Genomic DNA, 14,848 nt, shown 5'->3' on the forward strand with positions numbered 1-14,848 from the left:
TCCAACCCACTTTTCGGGTCCTTGTAATAAAAACTAAAGCCTCGAGTCAGATTTGGTTCAAACGATCTATAAACTCTCTAAGAATGAAGAAAACAATCAAATATAATTTTTGTGACGAAAAGAGACAGCCAAACTTAAAAGCGTCTAGAACATTCTCTCAAATAACAAAGTAACTTCATGTCATGGCGGTATTCAAAAAGAAAGAAAGCGGGTTAGCCAGCAGTCAGCGGGATTGAAGAACTAAGAATCTAAGAGAGAGAGAGAGAGAGAGAGAGAGAGAGAGACGAGAGAGAGAGAGAGAGAGAGAGAGAGCGCACTTACCAACCTTTGCATCAAACTGATTGATTCTTAAGGATATGAGCAAACTTGTGTCATGTTAGTCTTATGTTAGATTCTGTAAATAAATAAATAAATAAATACATCAAGGTTTAGAAAATCATCCAAAACCCAATGAGTTGAAATGAAGAGGGAGAACTGAATCCAGAGCCGGTGAGAACCAAAAAGCCCCAAAATGGATTCTCTGAAGTAAATGAGGCCAAAGAGCGACAAAGACCCTTTCAGAAATGAAATTCTTCTCTGGTAAACAAATCCTGAGTGTCTTCTTCCTCCTGCAAATATTACCACAGTTCACATACCCACTGATACAACTGCCCTTTCTCTGAGTACAGTACTGATCTGGCAGCGAGACAAAAATACCCTGAATCTTTCGCCTGAATTCGACAGCCACAGAACTTCTATTAAGACCTTTCACTCTCCCCCCAGTGTCATTACTGGGCCGATAATTTGAGTTAATTTTCTACTGGTGGATAAAAACCATTAGTCACCTTTTGGACTGTAAGTAACTAAAGGCTCAGAGAGAGAGAGAGAGAGGAGAGAGAGTAGAGAAGCGAGAGAGAGACGAGAGAGAGAGAGAGAGCAAACTTGTAAAGCAGAAAAATGAACAAGGAAATAAAAATCCCATTATGAAACATAATAATTAATGTAAATGGAAAACCAACTCTGCAATCTGACGATCGTTGCTCTCAAAGCAAGGCAACGGAAATCACATTTATACATCGATAATTACATACATTTATACATTAATACAGCAACAAAAGCAAAGAAATACTACAGTAAGCAAGAGTCCTCCACAGAACTACACAATAGAGTTGCTCCTGGCATCCCAATGACGTTTCCTTCTCAAGGAACCTCCAGCAGCTTCCTGTTCCGACAAACATCGAAAGAAGACCCTGATTAATTATTGCGTCATAAGACTTCATGCTCTGCCACTGAGGACCAGAATCGGACTGGATATGAAACCTTTCAATTCCTCGATACAAATAACAGGGCCATGCTGATTCTCCCATACAGGAGAGAGAGAGAGAGAGAGAGAGAGAGAGAAATATAATGAATCCGATAGTATCCCAAAATTCATAAAATTTTCTAACATTTTCTTTCCACCCAAAAAAGGGGCAATAATAGAAAGGAATTGTTGTACACAAGGAGGCCATCAACAGACGCTGGGTTAGCGATAAAAACAGAGAATTTCTTTCCTGGTCTGTACCCGAGATATTAAGGCCATGAAAATGGCCTCAGCTGTACGATAGGAATTCAACTGTAAATGTGAATTATTATTATACGCACGACTTTTGTTTTCAGCATCTGTGACTATGTTCCTGATCATATTGGAATCCATACAAAGGTATATGTATGAATGTATGTACTAATGTATGATATGCCATTATCAAATTTTTATTTTTATCTATAGGATATAAATATGTGTGCGTGTTTATAAAGACATACAAATATAAATTACAATTTGAGAAAGACCTATTGAAAAAATTCAGGAGCTCTACAGAAACACAATAAAAGAAGAAGATTAATATCTCATTGTCAATAAAAGAATATAAAGACTTCCAGGTGAGAGACACTTTCTCAAACCCAGTGACCAAAAGAAGCTTCTTCTTTCTTTGTTGTTGTTTGTGAAATAATAATTTTGTGAAGAATGCCAGGAAAGGAAGTCTGATCTCAAGGCCTTTATGATCTCATTAGGAACCGAAATTATGAGGGAACTATTCATTTCTCCGGAGAGAGAGAGAGAGAGAGAGAGAGAGAGAGAGAGAGAGAGAGAGAGAGAGAGAGAATATTCTCCCTCTCTCCTAATTATAAGCGAGCGTCAACATCCAACAAGCATCAATGTTTTCACAGTGAATGAAAAGAGAAAGCTTCATTTTAAGAGCCTTGGGAAATAGAATAAAAATGGTATGGAAAAGAAAGAGGAGGAGGAGGAGGATTAAGGAGGAGAACAACCCTGATGCATAAGGGATGAATTAGGCCTCTCGCGTCGCTTCAGGATGGAAAAGAGAACAAAAGAAGCGTCATGATAACTATGGAGTTTCTGAGAGAGTTCAGGTAGACAGGAACCAAAAAACCCTCTCCAACTTTCTCTTCTGTCAGGAAAGGGGTTTGGCGGGATCACAAGCTTAAAAAAACAAGCGGCCAAACCAAATCCCCCCCACATCAACCTAATCGCTCCAGCTGCCCACTCACCCTCAGTCACACTTTCTTCTTTACGCAACAAAATACAGCAGGACAATTGAATTGACCTATACCTACAAAAAAAAAAAGCACAAAACACATGTATTTACCAACACTCCAGATACTCCGGCTTTGCTATGCTATCTGCCGTCGAGGTCGCAGAGATACCAACCACAACCCAGCCCACAACCCAGAACCACAACCAAAACAACACAACGACAAAACAGGAACACAACCACAACCCAAAGACCACAACCCCACAACTCAACAACAAACAAGGAACACAACCACAACCTAACAACACAGCAAACAACCAAGGAACACAACCACAACCTAACAACAACGCAAACGACCAAGGAACATAACCACAAACCTCACACATAACAACACAGGAACTCACATACAACCCAACAAAAACCTCACAGCACAACAACTCCTAAGCAAACCAATATCAAATAGAAAAAGTGCGGACGGACAGACAATACTTCTTTTTATATACAGAAAACAACTAAAAATAAAGCTTTTAGGCAGCAAAATTTGCTAAAAAAAAAAAAGTATTCTGGGAATGTTGCTAGAGAAATACATGTCAGACTTGTAAGAGCATTCTCACAGAAGAAGAAGAAGACGAAGATGATGATGATCATTATACAAAAGGAGCAAAATACACGAAAAATGAATATTTAGGCAACAAATTTGGCTGAAAAAAATAAAGTATCCGAGAGAAAATCAAGCAGTGCATGCCTAACTTCAAAAGAAATTCCCTGCGTGAAATCTTGAAGAGGAAGAAGAAGAAAAAGGGAATTACAGCAGCCGTCATTACAATTTAAGAGAAGACAGATGATTTAGGACTTGAGGATGGATTATATCAAAAATCAGCTTCAAGCCCTTTATCCTCCTCCTCTTGCGAGTAGTGATGGATGTACTATTTGCGCATACTTTTATGACAACAACACAGCAACAAAAACAACAAAAGTAAGAGCGAAGAAGTCCCTATAAAGGTGGTGTGTGGTAGCAATGTGGCAAGTGGTGAATGACCTCGCCCTCATCCGTCAGCTGTTGATATTCAGGGGGACGCTGACATTGGAACCACTTAAAGTTTATATTTTTCCGAATGTTTTTTCGAGAAAGATGACTTGGGCCTATGGACCTATATTTGGAGAGAGACCTTACCTTACAGACCTTACATCTTGTTCGGGTTGTTTCCCCAGGTCCCTCAGTGTGGAGGCACCTCTAATGTCTACCAGAGAGTTGCTAGCTAACTCTTCCGGTATATTTTGCATCTTCCCAATCTTGGATGTCTGGGATGCAGTTTAGATGTCGAGCTTATTCTTAAAACAAACCATCTACGCTCACTCCTGATATCCCTTCCTCAGATGAGCTGGCAACGCATTGAATAGACGCTGCATTATCGATGCTGGTGCGTAGTGGATTAATGTCCTGTGTGCTTTGTTCCTTATTTTTCCTGGTATAGTTTTTGGGCACTATTAATCTACCTCTGCTTGCTCTTTCTGATATTTTTAGTTCCATGATATTTTCTGCTATTCCTTCTATCTGTTTCCATGCCTGAATTATCATGTAGCGTTCTCTTCCTCCTTTCTATGACTATAATAGTTTTTTAATGAATTGTAGTCTTTCCCAGTAGTCTAGGTCCTTAACTTACTTCTATTTCTAGCTGTAAAGGAACCTTTGTACACTCTCTATTTGTGCAATATCCTTTTGATAGTGTGGGTACCATATCATATTGCAATATTCAAGTGGACTACGAACATATGTTTTATAAAGCATAATCAATGTGTTCAGCTTTTCTTGTTTTGAAGTGCCGTAACAACATTCCCATTTTTGCTTTTACATTTTGCCAACAGAGTTGCTATTTGATCATTGCATAACATGTTCCTATTCTCATCACACCACCAAGGTCTTTAACCGCTTCCTTATTTGTGATGGTCTCATTATTAGGTCCCTTATATGCATATAGCTTTCTTTCTCTGTCTCCATAATTTATTGATTCAAATTTATCAGAGTTAAATACCATCCTATTTACCTCTGCCCAATCATATACTTTGTTAAGGTCTCTTTGTAGAGCGTTCCTATCTTCATCACAAGTAATTTTCTCTACTTATTCTTGGTGTCATCTGCCCCCCCGAAACTACTCACTAACCCGAATCCTTCACTTATTGTCTATGTCTTCATCATAATAACAAACAGTATTGCAGCTTACACCTCCGTACCTTTGCGGCACACCGGATATTACCTTGACTTCATCGATTTCTCGTCGTTTTGCAATAACTATCTGTTTTCCTGTTGTGTCAAAAATTCTTTGCTTTTAACCATCTTCCTACTTTATCCACGATATTGTGTTTTCTAATTTTCTTCGCTAATATATTATGGTCTACTTTATCAAAAGCTTTTGCAAAGTCTATAAACCACATCTGTTTCATTTCCGCTTCATATTTTTGAATATGTTCTCGACGGTGGAACTAACAGTTGGGTTTGTGTACTTTTTCCGGGTACGAAACCATGTTGTCCTTTATTAAACAAATTATTTTTTATTAAATGTTTCATAATATTTTTCTTCATTACCCTTTCATACACTTTCATAATATGTGATGTTAGACTCACAGGCCTATAATTCACTTTGCCTCTAGTCTTGATCCACTTTTGAAAGTAGGGGTAATATATGCTAATTTGTGCTCATCATAAATCTTGCCATGTATCTACACTTTGTCTTAATAATATTGCAAGTGGCTTTGCGATAGAATGAACTACTTTCTTTAACAAAATAGCAGGAATTCCATCAGGCCCTGCAGCAGCTCCATTTTTAATTTCATTAATAGCCTGCACAATATCAGCTTCATTACAAATTATTCTATGTCACTAAATATTCACTATTTTCCATCCCTTACTTCTATATCATTATCTTCATTATCTATTCTAGGGGTGAATTCTCTCTTATATCGTTCTGCCAGTATGTTGCAAATTTCCTTTTTTTCATTCGTTAATCTCCCTTCAATTCTCAGAGGGCCTATTTCTATTCTTCTTTTATTCATCTTCTTCGCATATGAGTATAATAGCTTGGGGTTTTGCTTTTGATATTTAATAGGGGTTTTTTCTTCCAAGTCCCGTTTTTCATTTTCTTTTGATTGTATAATCTTTTGTTCTGCATTTTCTATCTTACTTTTTAGTTCTATAACTTTCATGCATTTTTTTTCTTTTGCAAGACCTTTTTTCCACTTTCTGATTTTCTGGAACAAGATCCTTCTGTCTCTTGGTATGCATGAATGATGTTTTACTTTTCTTCTTCGGTATATATTTTTCCACTATTTTTCTCCATATTTTATATAATATCTCCGTATTTTACCCTTATGTCATCACTTACGAAAAATGTTATCCAATCTTTGTTTAATTCTTCATTAATTTCTGACCATTTTTATATTTTTACTGTAGAAGTTGGATTTTCCATATCCTTCCCACTTTTTCATTTCTTGCTTATCTCTATTTTCACTTGCTTTGGAATGAACTGTTAATTCTATGACATTATGGTCTGAAATATTCGCATTATAAACTATTATTTCTTTAACATAATTCATCTCGTTCACAAATACTAGGTCTAAAGTATTTTCCTTTCTTGTTGGCAGGTGATTTATTTGTTGAATGTGTATTCTAGTAGCATATCTAATAGCTTTTCAAATTGCCTCTTATCTTCTGCACTACTATTACTCTCTTTTTTATATGTATAAGTACAACCACAATCTCCTATTCGTTCTTTCCATTCTACGAAAGGAAAGTTGAAGTCACCAGATAGGAGAATAGTCCCAGTCCTTGTGATTTCTACATATATCATCCAATTTTTCAATTATTAAGTCAAACTTTCTTTAGTATTAGGAGGTCATATATTACTATGTCATCACTTTTTCAGATTCAAATTCTACCGCTATTAGTTCACGTTCTGAGTTACTATATTTCTCATATATTTTTCCTTGTTTTTTGTCTTTCCCATATATTGCGGTTCCCCCTTGATTCCTATTTTTTCTATCTGATCTATAAGTTTGGAACCCTTTTATTTGTTATCATCATTCCCCAGTCTCTTGGGAATACCAGGTTTCACTTATATTCATTATATCTATTTTTCTTTTCATTTTGGGTTAGTTCTTCTAAGTACTCTATTTTTCTTTTTGAGTTACTCGTAACTAAACCCTTGCGCCATTCATCACTATGATGGTTTGCTCGTGTTTTTTCTCCTTCATTTAATACTGGTAGTAATAAGGATTTTCCCATGTCTCTTTCCTGTTCTGGTATGTTGTTCTTTTTTCATTTCCAGAAATTCTGACATTAAAAAATCCAACTTTTCCATAATATTTGATCTTCCTTCATCATAATTATTCATTTTGTGTCTGAATCTGCAATTTTCTCCGTTTCTGCAATATCCTCTTGCATAATAAAATACAGTTATTATCTCTTGAGTAGAATTTCGGAGCTGATGCTTTGAAATTTTTTGCTGACACCTCTGCATATCTCATTTGGTGGTTTGCTTTTCTCTTTTACCGTGATATTCTTGATTTCTCTCTTTATTTGTTTCTTTCTTATTTTGGATTTTATTACTTGGTTGGTTATTTATTTGATTATGATTCATGGCTACAGGGTGCATATATTTGCATTTTTTGTCGAACTTACATCCTTTTCCTTCTTTTAGGTTTTTACATATTTTTGGATGCAGATCTCTGCAATCATCCCCATATCCATCTAAGTATGCACATTTACCATATATTTCATAGTTTTGACATATCTTAGGATGTTTGTAGTAAACATCTTTCTCCAAATCTGCAATTCCCTCTTTTCAAAAGGTTGCAGATTTTGTCTTTCTTGTCTATTTTTTCCTCTTTCCCGTCATTGTATAGATCTGGGTAGAGCCTCTTCGGGATTTGCTTTTCTGTTGTCATATCGTAATGTATTTCTTCGTAGGTATGCTGCTTTATTGCCTCATATGTAGTATCAATGAGTATCTCTGCATCCATACTTTTATCTTGTTCTTTGTTTTCCTTACTTTTTCTGTCATTTCATTTTTGTTTACTTCTCTTCCGTTTTCCTCTTCTTCTTTTTCTTCTTCTTCTTCCTCTTCCTCTTCTTCTTCATCCTCAACTATTGTACATTCAATCTTGATTAATAACATTGTCTATCCATGATAGACATGTTGAACAAAAATTCTTGTATCTTTTCTCAAATCTTGTATTACCTCATCACACTGTGGATGGGTCGGAATGTTGCATGCAGCACATTTTCTGATTAGGTTTTGTGGATTGACTATGCTATACCAAACCTTACACAGTTTGCATGCTTTGGCATTCTTTTTCCTAATGCATCAATTAGGATATTCACAAGATTCACCTTATTCATTTTCTTTGTCGGAATATGTTGGTTTATGTATATTTTCTTTATGAGTCTCTTGACCACTTGGATTTTATTTGGAACTTCTTCAATTATTTCAAGATGTTTTTCATTAGATGTTTTCATTAGAGAGAGAGAGAGAGAGAGAGAGAGAGATGAGAGAGAGAGAGAGAGAGACGAGAGAGATGCTAGAGAGAATTTTTGAGAGAGAGAATTTGCTATTTGTGCCTGAGCCTAGTGGTACCTGACCTTTCTTTCGGACAAATCGTGATTAAATCCGAAGAATTCCAAAGATAGAAGCAACGGAGATCACCAACTACTCTCACATATCCATTAATTGAATAAAACCAGCTTACGCGAGCTTTGTTTCCACTAAAACAGCTTCATGTCATATATAACCACACAAATATATGCAACGAACACGACAGATCCGTGGCCATCAGGCAAAAATGTATAAAGTGGTCCCATACTATCTGCACGTGAGAAAATTCACATATTATATGCAGGGTCAATTTACGTAGAGTCCCGTGAGAAAATGAAAAAATCTAGACGGCAAATGATGGTTGCAAAGGTTCTAGAAATCGATGTGATCCTAAGAAGAGTAGTGAATGGAAAGGCTGCTTTCACTGATGAGAAGTCTTGTTGCATTTCCTGCAGAATTGAAGAAAATAACTGAGAGACTGCCGTCCTAAGCAGTGTCATGGCGACGATGCAAGACGATTCCAGAAGATGCCAAAACAAGAAAACGGCAAAGAACAAAGAAAATAGAAGAAGGAAAAATACCAAAAACAATAATGAAATCAACGGAAAATGCATAGGAAAAAAGCAAGTCTCCAAGGCTCACTAAAACCTGATTTTTTTTGCAAAAATTTCTCGATCGGACACGTCAGTCAGATGTCTCTCCCAGGAACATTGGTTCACAGTTTTATTCTATATCAGAGAATATTTTCGACAGAGAGCGAGAGAGAGAGAGAGAGAGAGAGAGAGAGAGAGAGAGAGAGAGAGAGAATCAACGTCGCTTTGTTGAAATTTTTCCAAACCTCATATATATCTTCACACATTTCTCTTCGTCAGAAATGAGTCAGTTTGAACAACCAAAACTTTAAGTCCTTTTTTGTTTCTGCATTGTGCGAGTGTAGATAGTGGGACTCTGGCTCTTTGTAGCTGTACAGGCTATTTCATGAGCTCAGGTAACCTGTGTTTTTCATCAAAGCAATTGCTCTTTCTTTAAATCTTCAGTGCTGAAAACCCTTGGGGACAGAGTCAGCAGACTGTGATAAACCCAATATATCTCCTACTAAGGGAATCAGCATGCACACACACAGAGAGAGAGAGAGAGAGAGAGAGAGAGAGAGAGAGAGAGAGAGAGAGAGAGACGGGAAAAGGCGACCAGAAAATAAAACCGAAACACCTGAAATTCAGGAGAAGACGTCAGCAGCAGCAGCAGTAGAGAGCAGGAATGAATTTCCTCTTCACTCAAATATCAGGAGCCACAAAGAGGATTCCTTGACTGACCGAAGGGTTGATTAACAAAGGTTATTTTCTCTTCCTCTGTGAACGAGATCACCAAGAAGGATATTCCTTCTCGTAAGGGACAACTTCTTTGATTCCCTCCCAATTTCTGGGAGAAAACATTGGTTATTTTCTCCCACCAAGGGCGAGTACTCGAGGGCGTTCCTCACCACCACCTGGGAGTTTTCCCCATCACTTAGGCATTTTTTCCCTACCGCCTCGGGAAACTTCCTCTCCCCACTGCCTGGGGAATTTTCCCTCACCCCCTGGGGATTTTTTCCTGCCACCTTGGAGAATTTTCTCCTCAATACAAGGGGAATTTAACATCAACACCAGAATTTTCCCCACTACCTGGGAAATTTTCCCACACCTAAAGAATTTTCCCAACCACATGCTGGGGATTTTACGCACCTATGGAGTTCCCAACAAAGTAAATTTTCCCCTCCACTTAGGGAATTTTACCAGCAACTAGAGAATTTCGCCAACATCTAGGGAATTTTCCCCACAACCTTGGGAACTTTCCTCACCACCTGGGGAGTTTCCCCACCCACCTAAGGCACTTTCCCCACCACCTGGGGAATTCGGCAGCGATACTGACGCATTCCTTTGAGGCGTGACCCAGAATAATTCAGCTGTTACTAACGGAAGGTTCCCCAGAAGCTAGGGGCCAAAGGCAACGTTGGTTCCAGAGTTTTGGGGAAATACTGCAATGCTTCTCAGGCAGACCTATTTTGGCCAGTGTGACTTCCCTTAGCCAGTTACCTTAGTGACCTGGGATGTTCAAAAGAAGGGGAAGACAATTGGGAAATCTTGTGACCTGAACTAGTTTCTGGCAAACAGTAGTGTCTGGCAAGTATTTTCCTGGAACATCTCAAAACCCCTTGTCCTCATGATTCCGGGAGGAAGGGGCGGGGAATGTTGGCAACACTATTGTCATTTACACCTGAACTGATACCTGACCCTCTCATGTCGAAGTTCGTTTGGGGGACCAACAAATTGTGCCCAAATTGTATTTCGGAACTATTGTTGTCGCTGTTTCAATCGCAGCTTTAATATACATTTTCAGTTTCATATCACCGAACAAAGGTTGCGTTTCATCGCGCACCTTAATCGTCTTTTGTTTACGTGAGACACTCCACGAATCAAACGCCCCATGACAACAAAGCCTCTCTCTCTCTCTCTCTCTCTCTCTCTCTCTCTCTCTCTCTCTCTCTCTCTCTCTCTTCTCTCTCTAAATCCTTCTCTTCTCCTTTTTTTGTTTTTTTATTTGATTGTTATGATAGTTCACCCCAGACACTGGACTGAAAATTTACTCTTAATTACATAATCAGTGGAGGTAAACGTCTTGATCGATCAGTCAGTTTTAATTACAAACTTCAATATGCTCTTCCTGTCTTGTGTTTGGGACTTTTATGCATTTATGAGTCTGCACAACATAATATTTAATTTGTGGTGATGTTCCTTCGTGTTTTTTACCTACTGAAAATTTATAAAAACAGAAATGAAAAGTCACAAAGCCCATGGATTATATACAAAGACGTGGAATGGAATTAAATACACGAAAGAGAAAATATCAAAGAAAATATTTGTTTGCTAATTATAAGTTCTTGATCTCTCTGAAAATTGGTACCTGCAGATTTAGGACCACAAAGAGAACAGGACATTAGTTGACTTTGCTTCAAGTTTAAGATTCTACGCAAGGTGATATCATCGAATGCCTAACGAGAGAGAGAGAGAGAGAGAGAGAGAGAGAGAGAGAGAGAGAGAGAGAGAGACTATTTCATAAGCGAGAGGGATTAATTCCGTCAGCAGAGAAGTGGAGATAATGAAATCCTTTTCAAATTGAATTCCCAAGATGAAGGAACATTTGACTAAGCCGTCAGTCCAATCAATAAGAGGAGTCAGATGTTATTTAATAATACAACTACATATTTCAGTGTAAAGAGAATTCCACACACACATTCAATTACATCCCAAACACCCAAAGAGGAACAGGCAAAGGACCTTATGAATCAGTAGCAATGGGTTCATGGGCTACAATGAGACCAGGCCTAATAAATAATAATAAAAAAACATTAAAATGGTACAAAAATTATGTCAAAGTGACGAAATAATTTCAGAGATGTGGCACAGATACTTTTTAGTGCGGCAAGAAAGAAATTCGCGCTTGCGCGCCTGGTGTAACGATTGTAAACAAAACAACACCTTGATCCGTGAACTCCCAGCATCCCCAAGGCGCGTGATTCAAGAGTTTTGGTGGCTGGTAGGCCTAAAAGTATTTTTCCGCGAATTTTTAAAAAAAACTTTTGTATGTCGACGTAAAATACGTCCAGTCGGCACCCGAGAGACAAAAAATGTCGACGTAAAATACGTCCAGTCGCGTTTTAAGGGTTACAAGACGACAAAACATTTAAAAGCTAAAGGCCCCTTTAAAGGAAAGATATGTATTAGATGATGGAAAAAGGTCCTGATCTTTTAAAGAGATAAATATAGATAAAAGAGAAAGGGGAGCAAGGGTCTAGTGTCACCTGGTGCCAAAAGTGGAGCAGAAAACGAGAGAGAAAGGTAAGGTCAAAAAATAATCACGAGCAGTTACCTGAGAGAGGGAAGAGGAAGAGTCCTGATGAAAGGCTCCACTACGGAGATTTATATTAGAACCCGGATTTGAAGGCCCCTAATAAAGCCAGAATATAAATATACAAATTAAATAAACCTTTCTTCTGGAACTGATTGTGGGAAAGAATCACTTCAATGCAGATTCTGCTGTAATATCAGTGATTCTGATATTGTAGACTTTCCTTTTCAGGACAGAATGGGGAACGGTGCCCGTGACTCGACAGGTGGGGTTCATTACGACGCCACCTGAGTTGCTGCTCATGAGATGTCTATGCGGGGAGAGAGAGAGCTGGAAGTATACGAGCTCTCTCTCTCTCTCTCTCTCTCTCTCTCTCTCTCTCTTATAACTCTATAAACTATTAATTTCAAGGAACTGGCTATACTTTTGAGACGTGGAATCGTATATGTGTGTGTGTGTGTGCGCGCGCATGCGTAACTTGGAAAACTAATAGTATTAAAATTCACATTCCCAAAACACGAACGTCTACAAAACCAGGAAAAAACTTAAAGCGCAAATAATAAAAAGAAAGGCTCAAATTAAAAAAAAAAAAATCGTATAACAAAGTTGGCTCGTTTACCAAGAAACTACTTCAATAATAATGAACACAAACGAGAAGCAGATGAAGAAGAAAAGAAGAAAAAGAAGAAGTCCCTTTTCATGCAAACAACGAGCGATACTTCCTCTCCTCTGGTTCCCTTTTCATCCTCAAGAGTTTATTATTTGTACACAACACCAACATTGGACCCAACGGAGATTTTCCATAAATATCAAGAAAGAGGCAAAAGGGGTGATGGAGACGAGGGGAGGGGAGGGAGAGGGGTTAAAGCGGTGGCCACGGTTAGAGAAGTTAATTAGGGTAGCCTCCAGTTTGCACCAGTCTGTAGGGGTGCCGATCGTAAAAATATTTGCCAAAAATACACTAATCAAGACAGGCTAATGAAATTTTCAGGCATTATTAGCACTATAATAACGCATATTCTCTGTGAGTTTTATCATCCTACAGGGAAAATAAATGATTTTATGAAAAAAAATTGAAAATTAGTGTCCATTGTACAAGTTTAGTTGGCAGTCGGTGAGAAACTACAGTCTTGAATAAGAATTCGGTCTGACAGAATGTTGGTATATCCACCTGGAAAATAAACATAAAGTATTATCAAAATAGAACAGTAAATAAGCACGTAATAACAAAAAAAAGAGCAACAACTTCAGCGAAAGCCCCGCCGAAAAATGAGATAATAGCTAGGAAGAAATATCAGAAAATTCAAACCTCGATTTAGGACAAAACCTTCTGAGAGTTTGTAGTTATTATGTCACTTGATAGCCTAAAACATCTAAAAATTACATTATTTAGGACAATCAAAGAAATACCCCCCCCCACACCACACCCCCCCACCTCCCATCCTTCCCGAAAAAACCAAACCAGAGAAAAAGCGAAAAAAGCGATTTTTTTCTGATTTTTTCTAGGACAAGAAACTTGAAAAATTAGTTTAGATACCCCTAAAGTTGTTTCTTAGATAAACTAATCTTTAGGAAACGTAGAAAACGACATCAACCAATTTTTGAGAGATATACTATAATATTTGCGATTTCCATATTTATCGGCTGACCTTTCGCTTCAGTTGTTGCTCTTTTTTTTTTTATTACGTGCTTATTTACTGTTCTATTTTGATAATAATTTATGTGCATGTTCCAGGTGGATATACCAACAATCTGTAAGACCGAATTTCTATTCAAGACTAGTTTTCTCACCGACCATCAGTGTCCCTTGTACAAGGGACACTGAGTTTCACATTTTTTTTTCATAAAATCATTTATTTTCCCACCCTGTAGGATGATAAAACTCACAGAGAATATTCGTTACTATAGTGCTAATAATGCCTGATAATTTCATTAGCCTTTCTTGATTAGTGTATTTTTGGCAAATATTTTTACGATCGGCACCCCTACAAACTGGAGCCTATCCTAAGCTTATATTTCTATATTTCATAACAAGCTCTCTCTCTCTTAGGATGAATCATTACCTTGTAACTAATATCCGGGCACTAATGAGATTTTAATTGCCACCAGAAATTACTTTCTTGCATTATCTTTTTCTAAGCCCCACTACGCTCTCTCTCTCTCTCTCTCTCTCTCTCTCTCTCTCTCTCTCTCTCTCTCTCTCTCTCTCTCTCTCTGGATAAAGTGAAGTAAAAAAAAGAAATAAAACCTTTGTTTTCACAAAAAAGTCATCTGCTTAATTTTCACATCAAAGTCCTTCTTAATCAACAAGTGTCACTTAATAAGGAACAAATATTCATCTGCGAGTGGGCCTGGGTGAGGTGGGGATTGCTTTCGAGGGGGAGGGTAATTACCCAGCTGGGTAACAGCAATGGAGAAGCATTAATAATGGTGAAAATAAACCGCAGGATATAACACCTATGTGAATATTGTATAAATGCTTTACTTCCCAATTGAATTTCATAATAGTGCTATAATAAAAAATACAAACAATGAGATAATCTTCTTCTTCTTCTTCTTCTTCTTCTTCTTCTTCTTCTTCTTCTTCTTCTTCTTCTTCTTCTTTCTTCTTCTTCTTCTTCTTCTTATTATTATTATTATTATAAAACACGAACTAAAGAAGAACCTTCCTACCGTGTTCCCAAGCACTAGTAGTTCTTGGTACAAAAGGCTTCAAAATTCCATCTTCTTTATGACCCTCATAATGATCCAGTGCACTAGTCCTCCCGTCCCCCAATTCTGAGCATCTCAGTTGCCACAAACTATTTAAGATGCCAAAGGCTTCGATCGACAGAAAATATGGCTTAGGACAGAAATGGGAAC

Source organism: Macrobrachium nipponense, chromosome 25, assembly GCF_015104395.2.
Source record: "Macrobrachium nipponense isolate FS-2020 chromosome 25, ASM1510439v2, whole genome shotgun sequence".
Lineage (NCBI taxonomy): Eukaryota > Metazoa > Arthropoda > Malacostraca > Decapoda > Palaemonidae > Macrobrachium > Macrobrachium nipponense.